The following is a 6,000-nucleotide window of genomic DNA, read 5'->3' on the forward strand; positions in this document are numbered from 1 at the left end:
AAATATTGACTCTATTTCTAATAATATATGGAGGTGAGAAATAATACAGTATTCTGACAACAAAGAAGACAGAATGACAGACTAAGACAAGTAAAGTGCATGAGGGAAATTAAGGACTTGGAGAGAGAATTGATTAATATTAGAGACATGCGAATGTTATGGAAGGACATGAAAGAGGAAAACAATAGCAGTAAATATTGGCTGAAGAGGAAGAAGAGAATACATTAGCAGTATGGTATCATTAAGGCTGCTTATGATGCAAGGCCATTATTACTTACTAAGATATGGAGACGTTAGTAATTCTGAGTGAGAAATGCATCGTTATAGTAAATAGGTCATGAGGCTGTGAAGGTATAGGTGCTAGGGTCATATAGATATTTTTTAAATTGATCTTGAAATCAGAAGGGTTAATAGCATGTTTAAGGAATAAGTTGACAGAGTTGCAGGAGTCAGCTACATAGAGGGAATAAAGAGAGGTTCCTACTGACAAGTGTGATTTGTAGTTAGTGAGGGAAGATTTGTTTTCAGATGTAAGTGGCCCACTAGGGTTGTATGTGTGCAATAAGTCTGCTTTGTTCTGGTTTGTATAGCAATTTTTGGACTAGGAATAGCTGTGTGCAAGTCAGTTGCTTGGGTAATTCAAGCCAATCAAGCTATTTTATGGTCAAGCAGTGCTGGTTTCTGCTTGATGAGTTAAAGGCAAATTTTTGCTATTTTATTGTCACACTGGTTTACTTTATTTTGGATGGATTTTTGAATCCTATACAGTAATGGAGAGCTATATAGTAAAGTGGGAAGTAGGCGTGTAGAGGACAGGAGTTTCCTGGATAAATCAGTTAAGTTTTTTTTTTGTTTGTTTGTTTGTTGCATAGAATGTTACTAATTTTTGTTGATTTGTGATAACATATTGAACATGTATGTCAAATTTCAGGTTATTGTCAATTATCATGCCTAGTAACTTGGCATTAAGGATGAATTCTACAGAGGTGATACCAGAGTCTGTTACTGAAAAATTTAGTTTGAGGTGTGTAAAAACGTTTGGGAGGAATAATAGCAGATTTTTTTTTTTTTTTTTTTGCTAGAGTGGAAGCGTGGAAGCTGGGAGTTATTGAGCCTGCTTTCAACTGATGAAAATGCCTCTTGGTTCATATGTTGTAGATTAATTGGATAATTGGCAGTACAGATTAAAATGGAGTTGTCTGCTTATTGTATGAGGATGCTTGATATTTGGTGCTGTGTAGATTGCTGGCACATGTGTTGAAACGCAGTAGCCATAGTATTTAGCCTTAGGGAATACCTGCTTTAAACGGTAGGAAGCATGAGTAAAAATGAATCCATTTAACAGATGGGAGTCTGTTGGAAATGTAGCGGGAGAATCAGTTGGTGGAGGTGTTTGATAGGCCAAGTGAAGAAATGTGTTTTAGAAGCAGACCATGAGTAATATAATTGAAAACACTGGACAGATTCAGAAACATGGCAGAAAGCAGTTGGCCTTTGTCTCTGGCTAGGTTACTAGTGTTGGTGACGTTTAAGAGAGGTGTAGTAGTGCTATGCCCTGGTCTGAAACCATATTGTGTGGGGGTGAGGAGGTTGTTCATTTGTAAATGAGTTATTAATTGATTATGAATGCATTTTTCAAGGATATTTCAAAGAAGGGAGAGAATGGTAATGAGTCTAAAGTTGGATATATCATTGAAGGTACCTCCCTTGTGAAGTGTAATGATGTGAGGGTTTTTTTTCCATATCCTTGATACGGGTAATTTCTTTGTAGACATATTTAAGAGAATTGCTTCTAGAAGGAAATTGAGCTGGCTGCTATTTTTATGAAATTACCAGGAACTTCATGTGAAGATAATATACTCATTTTAATTTGTTTGAGGTAATTTTCAATTGTTGTGGTAGATACTGGTTGAAAGGAGAAAGAGAAAGGGAAAAAGAAAAAAGACTGAGTATTACTGGAACTGGGAGGTGAGGCTGATGGGTATGTGGACAGATTATTAGAGGAGGTCGATTTGCTTTAACATTGGTTGTGAATTTGTTTAGCAATGCTAAAGATAAAGAGATCATTGAAAGTAGCAGCTGTTTCTTCTGGTGTGCAGTAGGGGTTGGGATTTAGTGGTCTGTTTGAGCCACGGTGTAGTATTTTAGATAGGTGGCCCAGAATTATCTAGAATTTTTGTAGCATCGATTCTGAAAATTGGAGTAATAAAGTTTCTTGTCAAGTTTAATCTGGTATTTGGCTTTATTTCATATGTATTTATATTACTGAAGATTATTTTTTGTTTTACTTTTGTGCAGTGTGTCCCAGGCTTTATCTCTATTATTCATTAATTTCCTGATGGTATGAGTAAACCAAGGAGCAGGGTTGTTGTGCACTCTTTGAATCTTAAGGAAGAACCATGCTGTTTAATAGTTCCATAAATATCTTATTTAAATAGTTAACAGCATCATGCAGTGGAAAGGTTTTTTGAATGTTCCAGTTGTGAGAATGTAGTGAGGTGTTAGACAGATCTGGGTCAAAGTTCACAGGTTCATAGGTAGGTACTAGGCTATTGGCCCTAGGGCCTATACAAGCCTAGCCAAAAAGATACCGTGGCTTTCTCCACCCAAGAAAATTATTTTCCTGTGCCCCTGTCAAGCAGAACCACAGAAGTGATCCCTGGGGTGAATTTCCTATTACCCATCCAATCATCAAGATTTTTCTTGAAGAGTGCTAATGAGGAGCTCTCTTTGACATAGATAGGTAGTCTGTTCTAGAGTATGGGAAGTCTCTGGGACAGGAATCTATCCCTCCAGCATGTTCTGTTTATTGTGGTGACAAGGTTTAGATCCCTAGAGCGTGTAGCTCGGAGGGATTGGGATTTCTTTAAGTGGAGCATGTCCAACAGCTCTGGGTTTGACATAGCTTTGTATGTTAGGCAGAGATCGCCTCTGAGTAGGCGATAGGCGATGGAGTAAAGCTAGAGTTTTTTGAGATGGTCTGCATAAGGCATCTGTTTGAGGCTGGTAATCCTCTTTGTGAGGTATTTTTGCAGCATTTTCAGTTGTTGTAGATGTCTTGTGAGGTACATACCAAAAGGGGTGTTGTACTCTATAATGGGTCTAATGACTGATGAGTAGAGGGGAACAATGACCTCTTTTTTTCTGGATGAGAAACCTTTTGTGATGAGGTGTGCCACATAGAAGGATTTCTGGACAACTGTGGTGATGTGATTATCAATGGAGAGACTACTGTCCACCTGTGTCCCAAGGTCTTTTATCACACTTTTGGTATTAAGTAGACTACCGCCTATTTGGTAGTTCATGGGTACAGAGTTTTTACCAAAGGGGATGACAATGCACTTTTTGGCATTGAGCTTGAGACCATGGCTTTGACACCAGGCACCTGTGTTAGTGAGGCCCTTTTGTAGGATGTCCACATCATTGGGACTTTCGATTATGGCTCCTAGTTTGCAGTCATCTGTGAATTTAATTAACCAAAGACATTCTGTGTTAGCCTGTACTTCAGAGAAGTAGATACCAAACAGGAGAGGACCCAGGACTGAACCCTGTGGTACTCCACTTGTCACTGGTCTGAAGTCTGATTTGGAGTCTACTACTTTCATAGTGTGGGGTCTGTCAGTAAGCCAGTTGGCAACCCATCTTGTGACATAGGGATTTATACCTAGTTTAGTGGGTTTATGTATAATTCCAGAGTGGGGGATGGTGTTGAATGCCTTGGTGAGATCTAGATAGGCTGTGTGAACTACCTTAGCCTCATCTATGGCTTTGGTGACTACTTCAAAGAAATCTATCAGGTTTAGAAGACATGATCTGCCTTTTACAAACCCGAACTGTGTTGCGTCCAGAGTTTGGAGCTCTCCAATGTCTTTGATTATGAGTTCCATGATGATACGTTCCATGGCCTTGCAGACCAGGCTCATCAGGCTAATGGGGCAGTAGTTCCTGGGGTTTGTTGTGGTCCCCCCCTTTGTGGAGTGGGATAACTGTCGCAGTGTGCCATTCAATGGGCAAAAAGTCTGAGGTGAGGCTATAATTGAGCATTGTACTTAGGTGGGGTGCCAGTTCATTCTGTAGTTTGTGTAGAAGGCAGCCTGGGATGTTGTCAGGTCCCATGGATGCTGTGTTTTTGGCTTTGGAGAGTGAGGTTTTTACCTGTGCAGCCGTGATTACAGGAACTTTGCATTCTTCCCGTATAAAGATGGGCCCTTAGGGGGTGAAAGGGTGGTACAGTTAGCACTGAACCTATCTGCCAAGATGTTGGCAATATCAGTTGGTTCTGTATATTTAGTGTCATTGTGCTGTAACTCAGAGCAGATCTGAGTGTTGCCATTGAGATTCTTGACATAGCTATATAATGCTTTGTGGTTGTCTTTAGAATCAGTGGCGATTTTGTTTTCATAACTAGCTTTTGAGGATTTTATGAGGGATCTCAGCTTCTTACTGAGGCTGACCAGGGAGTTCCTCCAATCGTGTGATTTTACTCTTTTTTGCAACAGTTTCTTTCTTCTGTTGTAGAGTTTGTTTATGGCAGAAGACCACTAGATTGGCCTCCTTTTTTTGGAGGATAGCATCTTGGTTCTCTTAAGGATAGCACGATCCATGCACTCATCTAAGTGCTTATAAAGTGCATTTGTGTAGGATTCAGCAGTTGTAGCTCTATTGTCCATCTGCATAGGTGTCGTGAATTTTGCCACTTCTGTCTTAAGAAGCGAGAAGTTGGCTTTGGGGACATTTTTTATGGTTGTTTTCCTAATGGGGTGTAGGAGCGGGATGTGGATGTCTAGCTTGTGGTCAGATCTGACCAACGAGGAGCTGACCTCAGGTGTGGAACACCGGTCACCCAAGTTGGTGATGACCAGGTCTAGGATATTGCTGCCCCTGGTGGGGGTGTGGATAAGTTGATCCAAGGTGTTGGAATTGATGATTTCCAGAAAACGTTGAGCAAAAGAGTTGGTACATGAGTAGTTTTCCCAGTTAATGGTAGGGTAGTTGAAATCACCCATTATTAGAGTGTTGGGTTGTACCTTAATATTTTCCAGTGTATCAAGAAAAGAGGAGTGGGAATCCTGGGGCATGGTGGGGAGTCTGTAGCAAGCTACAATCTGGATTGCGGTTTTGCCCAGAGTTAGTTGAACTTGGATAATCTCGGATGCATTATGCTGAGCAACTAGCTTGGAGGTGTGGATATCCTTAATGAATATGGACACGTCTCCACCTTTAGTGTTTCGGTCCGGGTTTTGTGGCCAAAAGGTGTGGTATGAATTATAGCCTGGTAATGCAGGGGTGCTCTCTGGAACTTTGAACCAGGTCTCTGTCACTGCACAGATTTCATGTTGAGAGTGGATTTATATGTTTGTTTCATGGCAGATGTAAGGCATTCCCTTGTGGCATATACAGGCACACGGTCAATAAATGTAGTTGCTAAGATGGTATGGGGACTTATATTGTGAAGGTGACTTGTTAACAGCCAGTCCAGTGTGGTAGTTTTTCCAGTTTTTAAGTTGACTCTGGTAGAATGACTGGTTAGTTGAAAGAAATTGTATACATTTATACTAGAAACAGTTATATCAGAGGTCTGACTTGACCATTCAATGTTAACACTGTCTAGTATAATTGTGTCTGTGTGTACATTGTAAGATAGCCAGAACAGGATGTTCACCAATGTGCTGATATTGTTAGGCTGCCATATATATTGTTTTATATGTGCTTTGTTTTATGTTACTTAGAATTATACATTATTGATACTCCTGCTGCTTTTTTGTTTAATCAGCTCTAAGGATGTTAAGGGGGAGAATTATTTCTGTCTTACTGACATTAGACTATAACCAAGATTCTGCTGTTGTGAATATGTCAGTGGAGTGACACTTTCTCCATGTGTGTATTTCTGGAATTTTGTTTACAATGCTTCTGAGGTTCATATGAAATAGATTGAGTTGTTTGTTGCCATTTCTTATTTTATCAACAAGGAATTTAGATTCCTCAAGAAGGGTTGGTTTA

Source organism: Protopterus annectens, chromosome 2.part0 (assembly GCF_019279795.1).
Source record: "Protopterus annectens isolate FY-2018-M chromosome 2.part0, PAN1.0, whole genome shotgun sequence".
Taxonomy (NCBI): Eukaryota; Metazoa; Chordata; order Ceratodontiformes; family Protopteridae; genus Protopterus; species Protopterus annectens.